Source organism: Heterodontus francisci, chromosome 9 (genome assembly GCF_036365525.1).
Source record: "Heterodontus francisci isolate sHetFra1 chromosome 9, sHetFra1.hap1, whole genome shotgun sequence".
NCBI classification, from domain to species: domain Eukaryota; kingdom Metazoa; phylum Chordata; class Chondrichthyes; order Heterodontiformes; family Heterodontidae; genus Heterodontus; species Heterodontus francisci.
Genome location: NC_090379.1, coordinates 54671569 through 54686854, shown reverse-complemented (window position 1 = coordinate 54686854; position 15286 = coordinate 54671569). Strand labels below are relative to the sequence as shown.

The following is a 15286-nucleotide window of genomic DNA, read 5'->3' as shown; positions in this document are numbered from 1 at the left end:
GTTCGCTGATGATTGCACAGTGTTCGGTACCATTTGCAACTCCTCAGATACTGAAGCAGTCCTTGTCCACATGCAGCAAGTCCTGGACAACATTTGGGCTTGGGCTGATAAATGGCAAGTAACATTTGTGCCACACAAGTGCCAGGCAATGACCATTTTCAACAAGAGAGAATCTAACCATTTCCTCTTGACATTCAATGGCATCACCATTGCTGAATCCTCTACCATCAATATCCTGGGGGTTACCATTGACCAGAAACTTAACTGGACTAGCCATATAAATACCGTGGTTACAAGAGCAGTTCAAAGGCTGGGAATTCTGTGGCAAGTAACTCCTCTCTTGAGTCTCCAAAGCCTGTCCATCATCTACAAGGCACAAGTCAGGAGTGTGATGGAATACTTTCCATTTGCCTGGATGAGTGCAGCTCGATCAACACTCAAGAAGCTCGACATCAATCAGGACAAAGCAACCCCATCCATCACCTTAAACATTTACTCTCTCCATCACCGGCACACAGTGGTAGCAATGTGCATCACATAGAAGATGTACGGCAGCAACTCGCCAACCCTCCTTCAACAGCACCTTCCAAACCCGTGACCTCTTGCACCTAGAAGGACAAGGGCAACAGATGCATGGAACTATTGCCATCTGCAAGTTCCCCTCCGAGCCACGGACCATCCTGATTTTTCTTTTTATTCTTTCATAGAAACATAGAAAATAGGAGCAGGAGTAGGCCATTCAGCCCTTCAAGCCTGCTCCGCCATTCATTATGATCATGGCCGATCATCCAACTCAGTAACTTGTTCCTGTTTTCCCCCCATATTCTTTGATCCCTTTAAACCCAAGAGCTATATCTAACTCCTTCTTGAAAACATACAATGTTTTGGCCTCAACTGCTTTCTGTGGTAGCGAATTCCACAGGTTCACTACTCTCTGGCTGAAGAAATTTCTCCTCATTTCAGTCCTGAATGGTTTACCCCTTATCCTTAGACTATGACCCCTGGTTCTGGACTCCCCCACCATTGGGAACATCTTTCCTGCATCTACCCTGTCAAGTCCTGTTAGAATTCTATTGGTTTCTATGAGATCTCCCCTCACTCTTCTGAACTCCACCGAATATATTCCTAACTGACTCAATCTCTCCTCATACGTCAGTCATCCTAGGAATCAGTCTGGTAAACCTTTGCTGCACTCCCTCTATAGCAAGAACATCCTTCCTCAGATAAGGAGACCAAAACTGCACACAATATTCCAGGTGTGGCCTCACCAAGGCCCTGTATAATTGCAGCAAGACATCCCTGCTCCTGTACTCGAATCCCCTCGCTATTAAGGCCAACATACCATTTGCCCTTTTTACCGCCTGTTGCACCTGCATGCTTGCATTCAGCGACTGGTGTATGAGAACACCCAGGTCTCTTTGCATATTCCCCTCTCTCAGTTTATAGCCGTTCAGATAATAATCTGCCTTCCTGTTTTTGCTACAAAAGTGGATAACCTCACATTTATCCACATTATACTGCATCTGCCATGCGTTAGCCCACTCACTCAACTTGTCCAAATCACCCTGAAGCCTCTCTGAATTCTCCTCACAACTCATCCTCCCACCCAGTTTTGTGTCATCTGCAAATATGGAGATATTACATTTAGTTCCCTCATCTAAATCATTAATATATATTGTGAATAGCTGGGGTCCTAGCACTGATCCCTGCGGTATAGTCACTGCCTGCCATTTGGAAAAAGACCCGATGGGATGTGTGCGGTGCTGGCAAAGCCAGCATTTGTTGCCCATCCCTAATTGCCCTTCAGAGGGTGGTGGTGAGCTACCTTCTTGAACCGCTGCACTCTGAGTGGTGAAAGAACACCCACAATGCTGTTAGGAAGGGAGTTCCAGGATTTTGATCCAGTGAAAGTGAAAGTGAAAGAACAGCGATATATTTCCAAGTCAGGATGGTGTGTGACTTGGAGGGGAACTTGCAGGTGGTGATGTTCCCATGCGTCTGCTGTTTTTGTCCTTGTAGCATCCTGACTTGGAATTATATCACCATTCCTGAACTGCCACTGGGTCAAAACCTGGAACTCCCTCCCTAACAGCACTGTGAGTATACCTACACCACATGGACTGTAGCGGTTCAAGAAGGTGGTTCACTACCACCTTCTCAAGGGCAATTAGGGATGGGCAATAAATGATGGCCTTGCCAGCAACCCTCACGTCCCATGAAAGAATAAAAAAAATGTGGCAAAGGTGGGTACATGGATTTAGGCCACAGATCAGCCATTATCTCGTTGAATGGTGGAAAAGGCTGATGGGTCTAAATGGCCTACTCCTGTTCTTAAGTTCTTATGTTGTTATACCTTCCCCAGAGTCATTCTGAATCTGTGGATAGGCCGGAGCCATATTGAGTGGGTCGAAAATGTAGGGGAGGTCAAGTGCTAGACTTAGTGAGCAAAACAGGTTGCAAAATGTCTGAAGTCAGAAATCAGTAAGCAAAGTTTGGGAATTTTCAAAACTCTCAAACTCCCAAACCCCTCTAACCCGCCTGCACTGGGTGACTGGGAGCAGTGGTGCCTGTTTAATATAGGTTAAATTTTCTCAGAGCACAGTAGTGCAACAGCAGGAAATTCCAGGCGCTGTGCCACTAGGCAGGAGACACTCCTATGGAAATGAGGCCTGTGTTGCTTAGGCAGGTGAGTCATCAAAAATGCTAAAATGATTGAAGAAACTTGCATGTTGTTCATTAACAGCACACAAGCAGCAAGCTCTAAACGCAAGTTTCCTTAATCATTTTCAGTTTAATTATGGCATAATAATGGCATAAGTGCTAAAGGTACTGAGGAAATTCAGGGCGAATATGTTTTTATCTTTGTCATCGTTCCGATCTTAATCAATTGTTATCAAATTTATGAGTCATTCCTTGATATACCTTGTAATTAATTTACACATTCTGCACAATTAAGGACCAATGACCTTGCAGGCTGGTTTACTAGTGTTATACAGGAGGATTTAAACTAACTTGGCAGGAGGTTGGGAATCAGGATGTAAAATTAGAAAGAAAAAACAAGGTGCACAAAGGACTGGGAGAGACAGATAGCACTAAAGTAAGAAATAGTAATTAGGTGGGGTTAGAGTAAAAGGGAATGCAATAAGGTCCAAATTAGGTTTACAGTGCATGTTTGTGAACACATGGAGAGTGAGGTGGGTGAGCTGCATACACAGATAGCCATGTGGAAATATGACATCATGGCAGTAACAGAGTCCTGGCTTTATTCCTGGATAAAAGGTGTTCAGGAAAGATAAGGAAGGAAAGTAAGGAGGAGAGGTGGCAGTATTGTTGAGGAGAATATTACAGTGCTGGAGAGAGAGGATGCCCTTGAGGGGTCATTGGAATGTGCAAGGTTTTCAAATGCAAATGGTGGTGGCCATTTTTTAGCTGTGACAAAGTCTTCATAAAAGTTGTCTGTAACATTTCAGCCTTCTTTCTTTTTTTAAAGTTTAATGTGATTTCCCAACCGATGAATTAAAAATCCTCATTTGGCATTGCATGTTTTCTTGACAATGTGGAATCTTTGAAATTGACTTTTCCTTTAAAAGAGTGGACAATGGGCTGCAAAATAGCCACCAAAAGTCAGATGGCCTGACCTGTGTATTCAAAAATTGCTTCACTGTCTCGAGAGGACAAAAGGATACATTCCAGACTAAGAGGTGTGAACTACACCTATCCTGAAACCATCAAGAGATATTCGCGAATTGAATGGTTTTCTTCTGAGACAAAGAAGGTGTGAATTGAACACATCATAACATAATAGTACTCTTTCAAACCTCAATTGATGGCCAATGGATTCCATGTCCTGTTCCATTGTGTGGTCACAGCAAGGGAAAAGGCCATGTGTCAACTAACAGAGACTCTGGTTTGATGGATTTTAGCCTTAAAAGTTAAACCTCTGTAGAGAGAGAGAGAGAGAGAGAGATCACAGACACATCACAGAAGGTAGTTGAGCCAGGAGTTGTAGAAAGACCCAGCTTAAACAAGAAGAAGCCCTGCTGCTAATTCTATACTTCAACTTGGTGCAGCAGAGAACTGAAAGTGACTGCCACCTCAAGTTTGAAATCTTAACCACCAGAAATCTACAACAACTCAACATGTCCAAGACTACAAACACCCAGGCCTGCATCTTTAAAAGAGACTGCCCTACTTAGAAGATTCAATGGGTTTACCACAAAACACAAACATCTACTACATATTCAACTCTAACCCTTTACCTTCTATCTATCTCCTCTTGAGAGTGCATGTGAGAGTAAATGCATGCATGAGTAATGTTGTGAACATTTCAGGGAATGAATATTGTTCAATAAATAGTTAATCTTCTGTTTTAAATACACAAGAAAACCTGTTTATTTCTGTTTATTTGGCAAGTAAAATACTCAGGGCTAATTCATCATTTAAACAAAACACAATTGTGGTCCGTTGGGAGATTTACAGTGGGAACCACCTATGCCCCTTACCACCTGTCCATAACAATATCGAGAATCAATAGGGGAATATTTCGGAGACAGTGACCATAATGTCATAAGGTTTAAGTCAGCTATGGAAAAGGACAAGAGGAAACCCAGAATAAAAATAATTGATTTGGGGAAGGAAAATTTCTGTGGGGTAGGAACGAATCTGGCCTAGGTAAATTGGAATTAAAAGTTGGCAGGCAAAACTGTAGTGGAACAATGGGCTGCATTTAAAGAGGAGATGGTCTGTGTACAGTCGAGGCACATTCCCACGAGGAGAAAAGGTAGGACAAAGAAAGCCAGATCTCCCTGGATGACAAGAGAGATAGAGAGTAAGATTAAACAAAAAAAAGGATGTGCAGGACAGATTTCAGGGTTGATAATACAAGTGAGAACCAGGCTGAATGTAAAACGTTCAAAAGGGAACTGAAAAAATTAATAAGAGAAGCAAAGAGTGTGAGAAAAGACTGACAGCTAACATGAAAGGGAATCCAAAAGTCTTCTATAGACATATAAATTTTAAAAGGGTAGTAAAAGGAGGGATGGGTCCGATTGTAGGCAAACAATGGGATTTATGCATGGAGGCAGTGGGCATGGCTGAGGTACTAAATGAGTACTTTTTGTGTTTTTCTTTGCCAAGGAGGAAGTTGCTGTCAAATTATTGTGAAGGAGGAGGTAACTGATAAACTGGATGGGCTAAAATTGATAAAGAGGAGGTATTCGAAAGGCTAGCTGTACTTAATGTTGATATGATATGATATGATATAGAGCTACAGCACTGAAACAGGCCCTTCGGCCCACCGAGTCTGTGCCGACCATTAACCACCCATTTATACTAATCCTACACTAATCCCATATTCCTACCACATCCCCATCTGCCCCTATATTTCCCTACCACCTACCTATACTAGGGGCAATTTATAATGGTCAATTTACCTATCAGCCTGCAAGTCTTTTGGCTGTGGGAGGAAACCGGAGCACCCGGAGGAAACCCACGCAGACACAGGGAGAACTTGCAAACTCCACACAGGCAGTACCCAGAATTGAACCCAGGTCACTGGAGCTGTGAGGCACCTGGACTGGATGAGATGCAATCCAAGGATACTGACAGAAGTAAGTGTGCAAATTGTGGAGGCACTGGCCATAATCTTCCAATACTCCTTAGATACAGGGGTGGTGACAGAGGACTGGAGAATTGCAAATGTTACACACTTGTTCAAAAATGGGTTTAAGGATAAGCCCAGCAACTATAGGCCAGTCAGTTTAATCTCAGTGATGGGAAAGTTTTTGGAAATGATAATTTGGGATAAAATTAACTGTCACTTGGACAAATCTGGATTAATTAAGAAAAGCCTTTATGAATTTGTTAAAGGAAAATCATGTTTAACTAACTTGATTGAATTTTCTGATGAGGTAACAGAGAGGATTGATGAGGGTAATGTGGTTGATGTGGTGTACATGGACTTCTAAAAGACAGTTGATAAAGTGCCACACAACCGACTTGTCAGCAAAATTAAAGCCCATGGAATAAAAGGGACAGTGGCAGCATGGATACAAAGTTGGCTGAGTGACAAGAAACAGAGAAGTGTGGTGAACGATTGTTAATCGGACTGAAAGAAGGTATAAGTGTGGTCCCCCAGAAGGCGGTGTTAGAGCCACTGCTTTTCTCGATGTATATTAATGACCTAGACTTAGGTGTGCAGGGCACAATTTCAAAATTTGCAGATGAAATGTTGTGAACTGTGAGGAGGATAGTGATAGAGGATAGAGGACATAGACAGGCTGCTGGAATGGGTGGACACGTAGTTGATGAAATTTAATGCAGAGAAGTGTGAAGTGATACATTTTGGTCGGAAGAATGAGGGAATATAATCTAATGGATTCAATTCTAAAAGGGTGCAGGAGCAGAGGGACCTGCAACAATTGTTGAAGGTGGCAGGCCAGGTTGAGAAAGTGGTTAATAGGGCATAAGATATCCTGAGCTTTATAAATACAGACATAGGGCAGAATTTTCAATGGCCTGTGGAGGCGGTTCTAGAGGTGGGGGGGCCCAGAAATGGGAGGAAAATCCCGTTGAGACAGTTCAATGGCACATTCCCGCCTCCATGGGATTCTGCAGGAGGCGGGTTGACGGCAGAACTGGTCACCCAACTGGCCACAGCGGATAGCCAATTAAGCCCCTTGAGTGCTTTATTAAGGACACTCTCCTGATGTTATCTGATATTTCCAGCAGTGTACGGAGTACCCGTCGAGTTAGCAGGCCATGAAACTGTGGCGACCTTCCAGCAGCAGGCCAGGTAGCCATCGGAACTGGAAGCTCCCTTCAAGAGGGCAGGCACAATGCTAACAGCTGCTTGCCCATGACTGTGGGAGGCATTCCCCCTCCTGGCCAACAGCCCTAACCCTTTTGGCCCTTCTTGTATTCCCCATTTGTTGCCAGGTAATGAAGACATCCTCGTGCCTCCCTACATACCTCAGCAGCGCTCACCTCTGATGGTGGAGCTTCTGATCTTTCAGTGCTGGGCGGCCTCCTATTGGACCTCCAGACTTGGGAGCCCATCCACAATCCTTAATTGGATGTGGCTTCCACTTAATTGACCGCCTCCTCTAAAATTTCCCTCAGGGTCCCGCCATCAGTACTTCCGGGTTCCAACCCTACATTTCATCTTGATGAGTTTGGGACCCAGCAACGAAAATTCTGTCCATAGAGTACAAAAGCAAAGAAGTTGTGATGAACCTTTATAAGACACTGGTTCGGCCTCAATTGGAGTATTGTGTCCAGTTCTGGGAACTACACTTTAGGAAGGATGTGAAGGCTTTAAAGAGGGTGCAGAAAAGATTTACAAGAATGGTTCAGGGGATGAGGAACTTCAGTTACATGGATAGATTGAAGAAGCTGGGGCTGTTCTCCTTTGAAAAGAGAGTTATGAGAAGAGATTTGATAGAAGTGTTCAAAATGCTGAGGGGTCTGGACAGATAGAGAAAAACTGTTCCCGTTGGCAGAAGGGTCGCGAACCAGAGGACACAGATTTAAGATAAAAGCAAAATACTGCGGATGCTGGAAATCTGAAATAAAAACAAGAAATACTGGAAATACTCAGCAGGTCTGGCAGCATCTGTGGAGAGAGAAGCAGAGTTAGCATTTCAGGTCAGTGACCCTTCTTCAGAACTAGCAGATACTAGAAATGTGAAAGGTTTTAAGCAAGTAAAGCAGGGGTGGGGCAAGAGATAACAAAGGAGAAGGTGCAGATAGGACAAAGTCACAGAGAATAACCGACCAGACGGTCATGGGGCAAAGGCAAACAATATGTTAATTGTGTGTTGAAAGACAAAGCATTAGTACAGATAGGGTATTAACGGACTGAATATTGAACAGCCACAAGTATAAACATGAAAAAAAAGTGCGTAGGCAAACTGAGCAAACTAAGATGAAATAAAACAAAATAAACACAAAAAAAAGAAAAAAGAAAAAATAATTAAAAATAAAAGTAAAATGGGGGCCCCATCATGCTTTGAAATTATTGAACTCAATGTTCAGTCCGGCAGGTTGTACTGTGCCTAATCGGTAAATGAGCTGCTGTTCCCCGAGCTTGCTTTGATGCTCACTGGAACACTGCAGCAATCCCAGGACAGAGATGTGAGCATGTGAGCAGGGGGGAGTGTTGAAATGGCAAGCAACCGGAAGCTCGGGGTCATGCTTTCGGACTGAGCGGAGGTGTTCCACAAAGCGGTCACCCAGTCCGCATTTAATCTCCCCAATGTAGAGGAGACCACATTGTGAGCAGAAAATATAGTATACTACATTGAAAGGAGTACAAGTAAATCGCTGCTGCACCTGAAAGGAGTGTTTGGTGCCTGGGATAATGAGGAGAGAGGAAGTAAATGGGCAGGAATTACACCTCCTGCAATCGCAGGGGAAGGTGCCATGGGAAGGGGACGAGGTGGTGGGGGTAATGGAGGAATGGACTAGGGTGTCGCGGAGGGAATGGTCCCTTCGGAATACTGACAGGGGAAGGGAGGGGGAGATGTATTTAGTAGTGGCATCATGCTAGAGGTGGCGGAAATGGCGGAGGATGATCCTTTGGATATGGAGGCTGATGGGGTGGAAAGTGAGGACAAGGGGAACACTGTCACAGTTCTGGGAGGGAGGGGAAGGGGTGAGGGTAGAGGTGCGGGAAATGGGCCAGACACCGTTGAGGGCCCTGTCAACCACAGTGGGGGGGGAATCCTCGGTTGAGGAAAAAGGAAGACATATCAGAAGCGCTGTCATGGAAGGTAGCATCATCAGAGCAGATGCGCTGGAGATGGAGAAACAGGGAGAATGGAATGGAGTCCTTACAGGACGCAGGGTGTGAAGAAGTGTAGTCGAGGTAGCTGTGGGAGTCGCTGGGCTTATAATGGATATTAGTAGACAGCCTATCCCCAGAGATGGAGACAGAGAAGTCGAGGAAGGGAAGGGAAGTGTCAGAGATGGACCTTGTAAAGGTGAGACAAGGGTGGAAAGTAGAAGCAAAGTTGATAAAGCTTTCCAGTTTGGGGCAGGAGCAGGAAACGGCACCGATACAGTCATCAATGTACCGGAAAAAAAGTTGGGGGAGGGGGCCTGAGTAGGACTGGAACAAGGAATGTTCGACATATCCCACAAAATGACAGGCATAAATAGGACCCATGCGGGTACCCATAGCAACACCTTTTACTTGAAGGAAGTGAGTGGAGTTGAAGGAGAAGTTGTTCAATGTGAGAACAAGTTCAGCCAGGCGGAGGAGGGTGGTGGTGGATGGGGACTGGTTGGGCCTCTGTTCAAGGAAGAAGCAGAGAGCCCTCAAACCACCCTGGTGGGGGATGGAGGTGTGGAGAGATTGGCCGTCCGTAGTGAAGAGGAGGCAGTTGGGGCCAGGAAACAGAAAATTGTCAAAATGACGTAGGGTGTCAGAAGAGTCAGGATGTAGGTGGGAAGAGACTGGACCAGTGGAGAAACGATAGAGTCAAGATAGGAAGAAATAAGTTCAGTGGGACAGGAGCAGGCTGACACAATGGGTCTGCTGGGACAGTCCTGTTAGTGGATTTTAGGAAGGAGGTAGAAGGGGGCTGTCCGGAGTTGCAAGACTATGAGGTTGGAAGCTGTAGAGAGAAGATCTCCAGAAGAGATGAGGTCAGTGACAGTCCTGTGGACAGTAGCTTGATGTTCGGTGTTGGGGTCATGGTCCAGGGGGAGGTAGGAAGAAGTGTCTGAAAGTTGGCACTGAGCCTCTGCAAGGTAGAGGTCGGTACGCCATACAACAACAGCACCACCCTTGTCTGCAGGTTTGATGACCATGTCTGGGTTAGACCTGAGAGAATGGAGTGCCTCATGTTCAGAGGGGGACAGATTTAAGATATTTGGCGAAAGAACCAAAGGGGACATGAGGAAAAGCTTTTTTACGCAGCGAGTGGTTAGAATTTGGAATGGACTCCCTGAGAGTGTGGTGGAGGCAGATTCAATCATGGCTTCCAAAAGGGAATTGGAAAAGCACCTGAAGGGAAAAATAATTACAAAGCTAAAGGAAAAGGGCAGGGGAGTGGAACCAGCTAAATTTTTCCTGCAGAGAGCTGGCATGGAGCTGATGGGCTGAATGGCCTCCTCTGTGTTGTAATTATTCTATGATTCTATCTCTAGTCACTGATTGCTCACCCCAACCCACAGCTACCTATCACTCACCTCAAGCCCAAGATCTGATCATCCACCTTTCGTTACTTAACTGAGGGCTGCTGTGACACCAGCAGTGATTTCATCTTCAGTTCTGATTCATTGGCAGCTCTGCACAGCTCATCAGCTCCATGAGGATGTTGCCCAATATTGGGGCCACCTCAGGCCTCACCATTCAGACAGGGATTGTACCCTATGTCCCCCCCCCCCCCCCCCCAACCCCTCAAGTGTGCCCATAAAAGTGTGTGGCCAAATTTCTAGACCATTCCGTCCAGCTCAGATTTCTCTTCAATGGTGCACACAATTACAGCCAAATCCAATTGTTATTCCACCTAATAATTTTTTTAAAAATCAGATAGTGTATGACAAACAGAACTACAAAATTTCATGCATACATAAGAGATTAATTAATTGACCCTGGCAACTATTTTATGTTATTATTTTGGTCTTGTGGCAGGTCTTTTCAGCTCATAGGATATTTAATATCAAAATATTCATACCCAATCAATATCTAACAAAATCAATAAATATTGTTAAAAATGTAGCAAACATTCTGACGAGTATAATAAATGATGTTTAACTTAACACTCTGCTTTTTTAGTTCATTCATGGGATGTAAGTGTCAATGACAAGGCCAGCATTTACTGCCCATCCCTAATTGTCCTTGAAACGGTGGTGGTGAGCTGCCTTCTTGAACCGCTGCAGTCCATGTGAAGGTACACCCACAGTGCTGGTTAGGGAGGGAGTTCCAGGATTTTGATGGTACCCTACCCACTTGCTTGGTTGAGTGCAGCTTCAACAACGCTCAAGAAGTTCAATATCATCTAGAATAAAGTAGCCGGATTGATTGGCACCTGATCCACCACCTTAAATATTCACTCCCCCCACCACTGGCACACTCTGTCAGCCGTATGTACCATCGACAAGATGCTCTGTAGCAACTCACCAAGGCTTCTTTGACAGCACCTTCCAAACTTGTGACCTCTTTTTTTTATCATCGATACACATTTGTAGATACTGCCACCAAATTTATGATAAAAGCTGGTCTTGCTTTTGTCTTGGATTTTTTTTGTAGCTTTTCTTTTTGTTGACAGACACAATTCTAAGCAATGACTTGTTTCATCACCACTATTTGGAATTTTCCAAAATACTGGACCACAGAGTGACATACAGTTTGATTTCAATTATGTCATAAGTGGGACCAGCCATCTGACCTTTTCATTTGTATGATGGTTCATGGGATAGTCCTACTCCAATAGTGCTGGAGTGCAAGAAATAGGGAGAGAAAAGCAACAAATCCACGCTCTCCACAGTTAAGGAGACCACACATGGAGACTAAGAGACACATGGGACAGCCAGTCTGCTAAGGGCAACTGAGGAGGAGGAAAGCTGACTGCAAGTGGAATGTAAGCTGTATTATGAATATCATGATCCTGTGAAATTATTCTGGTAACTATTCTAGTCCATCTGTTGCAGATTACATTGATGATCAAGAGGAAGTTCCTGTAAAACCAGTATTGAAAGATGAATAATTCTTCAAACCAATTTGGGTTCCTAAAAGTCAGTTCACATCTTGCATTACTGGATGTATTCATTAGACGAACTGAAAGAAATCAAACTTTATGTAAATCTAGTAAGTCTGGTATATTGTCTCATAACACACTGAGGGTGCACAACATTTCTTATTAGGCTGTGAGATTTCCTTTCTAACAACTTACACTGGATAACATTTAATGGACAATGTCCCGTTTAATAGTGGGCAAAGGAGTTGGAATTAATCCAACAGGCCATACAAACTAGGAGGGTGACAGATTTAATCCTCTGTATTTGTTAGCTCATCACAGTCAAAGATAGTTGCGGCTGGTATTGTTGGCATCAGAGCCTGTAGTTAGGGAAGAGACAATTGGGTAAGTTTCCTATTCCTGGTAATATTCCTCCCCACCCTTCCTCAGCTGCAGGTGTAAGTTATTCATGTCTTAAAATGGCAGAAGTTAAATGGCTGAATACTAAAGTGGAAATGTTGGAATTTGGCATTGATAATGTCATCTTGGCCTACACCCATCATTTGCTTGGCTGCACCTTAGTTAGGACAGGTGCATCTTACAACCTCCTTCACTTACAGTGTAATTTAGGGCAGAACCTAAAAGTGGCATAAACCAGTGGATCCTCTCCCATCCCCAAATTTTGACCCCACTCCATCCCATGATACATGAGCCAGGTTTACATTGCAGCAAACAATCAGAGTTTCAAGGTGTATTTCAATATTCAGAGCTATTGTAGCCACAATCTACAAAGGACACAGTACAAAAGTGCACCCTCCTTGAAATGTACATTTAATGCACAATATGTTAATTTTGATGTTTTTGACAATGTCTATTTCCAAACAGCCATTCAAATTGGAAAGGATGAAGAATGTCTGATTCAGTACAGCCTCCTACCAATATATTTGTGTCTCTCTAAGGACTTCAACAGATGATGCGTGGGACAGTGTAATGCTTCTGGTTGGCTTTTCAACCACTGAATGCAGTTGACAGATCAAAACTGCAACAACAGGGTTCACAGATTTCACCTGGAACAGCCACTTTCATGCTGTGGCTACCATTCATATTGTGTTATGCATGACCTGTGCTATTATTGAATGCTTTACCACTCTGATGTATGATGACCAACATCTGACAGATCTATAACTGTTCAACACAACAGTCTGTTCATTACAGACTTACAAAGGCAGTGTAAGCATTCGCAGGTGAATTAATATTGGCTTTATTTTGGTTTTGGTGGATGAGATTACATTAAAAAATTGTAATACACTTAATGCTTTATGGATGTAGATATTCTTTAGCAAAGGCATAAAGAACATCACCCCATCTTGAAAGTTAAGCACACCAATTATTTATTTATCTAACTTCTGCTAGTTTTTTGGAAACTATATGTAAAAATGTTAGATTTAACTTAAAGTTTTGTCATGTTCTCCTTCTGTCACAAGAGGGAGGTAGCATCATTCTCAGGTGATGTGCACTATAAACGAAACATTCAAAGATTTGCGGACTAAGAGAGAGCCATTATTAGCCGAATTAGAACCGCATATTGTGACGACAGTTTTCTGCAAGTAATCGAGCTGTTGAACTTATTTAAAAAGACAGATTTATTATCTTTTCTGTGTATTTAATATTGACAAATGTAATGGCTTCAGAAAGCAAAATCATGTAATAATACTTTACAGTATTGAACGAACTAACTGCTAAAATCCATTGTAATGTTCCACACATTTTTAATGAACATCTCCAGCTGTGGGGATTGGTTGGTGCAGTGGGTTGGAAGTTAGCCTTTTATCTCTGGCACCTGAGTTTTAATCCAGCCCATGAGATGGAATTCTCCTTTGTCTTTTGACTGTAAGGGATTTTTGTGAAATAAGTTTGGGTAGCCTCAATTCAGTTTCTTTTGAGTGTAGGCCCACAAAACTTGCACCAATCCTGTCAGGCAACAGGATGTTATGTGTGGAATATGGAAGAATGCTATACTTTTAGGGTTAAATACTGGGGCTGATAATGCACTAGCCAGGACTATGAAGCTCTCAGCATACTACAATGAGTACACTAAATGTGTACAAGGCTTATTAGATTAGATTTACCTATCTGATCACTGTGAGAGCATGTCGAGCATTAGCTCCTCTTCCTGCACCCACACCATCGCCTCCAGAGTCATTCAAGGATCTATACTTGGCCCCTCCTCTTTCTTATCTAAATGCTGCCTTTTGGTGACTTAATGATAACTTATGGGGTAAGCTTTCAGATATGTGCCAATGACACTCAGCTCTGCCTCTCCACTGCCCCAGTGCTGTCAGACTGTTGCCTAACATCAAGCCTTGGATGAGCCTTTAACCTACTTCCACCTCCATAACATTGCCCACCCCTGCCCCTACTTCAGTCCATCTGTCATTGAAGTCCTCATGAGTAACTTTGTCACCTCCAGACTCAGTTACTCAACGTTTTGGCTGGTGCCTCAACCTCCACCCTTCATAAACTTCAACTCATCCAAAACTCTGCTGCCTGTCCCACACCATGTTTTGTTGGCCCATTGTTCCTATATCTATACCTACCTGTAACTCAAATAATAGGGCAGAATTTAATAAAAGGCTTCAGGACTCCGACATCCGGATGAAATGGGGGTCCTAAGCCTACATTTGCCAGCAGCAGGACCGGCTCAGTAATTTTATCAGAGGCTGCATATGGGCCCGCCATCCAATTCAGGATGACGGGTGAGCTTCCAATGCTGCCAGGACAATCACAGGGCTGGCAGCTCTAGAGACTGGGCAGCACCACTGAGAGAGGTGGGCGCTGCTGAGGCAGGTCTGGGACCGTATGGGTGCCTTAACTTGGAGGCACCGTTGGAGGGGTAAATAAAAAGAATAGCTCTCAGGGGCCGAGGGTGAAAGGCCCGATGCAACTGAGGGGAAAGCCCTGCAGGGTAATTTTTGGGCTGTGGGGGCAGCCTTTCCTTCATGTGAATTCTTCAATGGGCCCCAAAGTCTCTGGCTCAGATGGCCCCAGGGCTGCTGCAGGGAGGCCACCTCCATGAAGCTGGCAGCGTCCTCACACGGCAGGAGGCCACTCTGCCACCGGAAAAATGCCAGTGGGCCCAAAGAAACAGCCCTAATTCGGCCCTTAAATATGTAAGTTGGCTGCCTGCCTCCAAGGAGCGAGCAGCTGATCTGAGTCCCAGCCCATCGCTGGGAAACTTCCCTGGCAGCAGGAATGCATCAGGGAGTCATCCCAATGTGGCTACCTGCTATTTTACCAGCACCACCACCTCTCCCGACCCCACCCCTCGACCTCCATTCAGCAGCTATAGGCCAGTAGAATTCTACCCAAAGCAGTTATTGATTTGTATCTGGTCTCATCCTAATGGGTTTTTTCTCAGTTCACCTTTGAAAAGATTGTAAAGGTGTGTGGAGCCATGTGCTAAAGGTACCTGTTAAATCAAAGGGAATCTATTGTTACACCCCTGGCTTATGCTCTAATATAAGTTGATATTGAGCAGTGTGAATCTGGTCTGGTACTTAAAGGGTGTGACTGATGTCACCGAACATATGAATGTATCTATG

The 15286-nt window shown here is 44.1% G+C and overlaps 1 long non-coding RNA gene across 1 annotated transcript in view; it reads left to right on the top strand.

Moving 5' to 3' along the window:
* LOC137373477 (uncharacterized) overlaps positions 1–12992 on the top strand; it is a 59564-nt gene extending 46572 nt beyond the window's left edge. The window contains exons 2-3 of the long non-coding RNA XR_010975634.1: positions 11659–11815; positions 12570–12992. This is a non-coding gene — a long non-coding RNA (uncharacterized lncRNA). The remainder of the gene's footprint in view (positions 1–11658; positions 11816–12569) is intronic.
* Positions 12993–15286: the final 2294 nt, after the last annotated feature.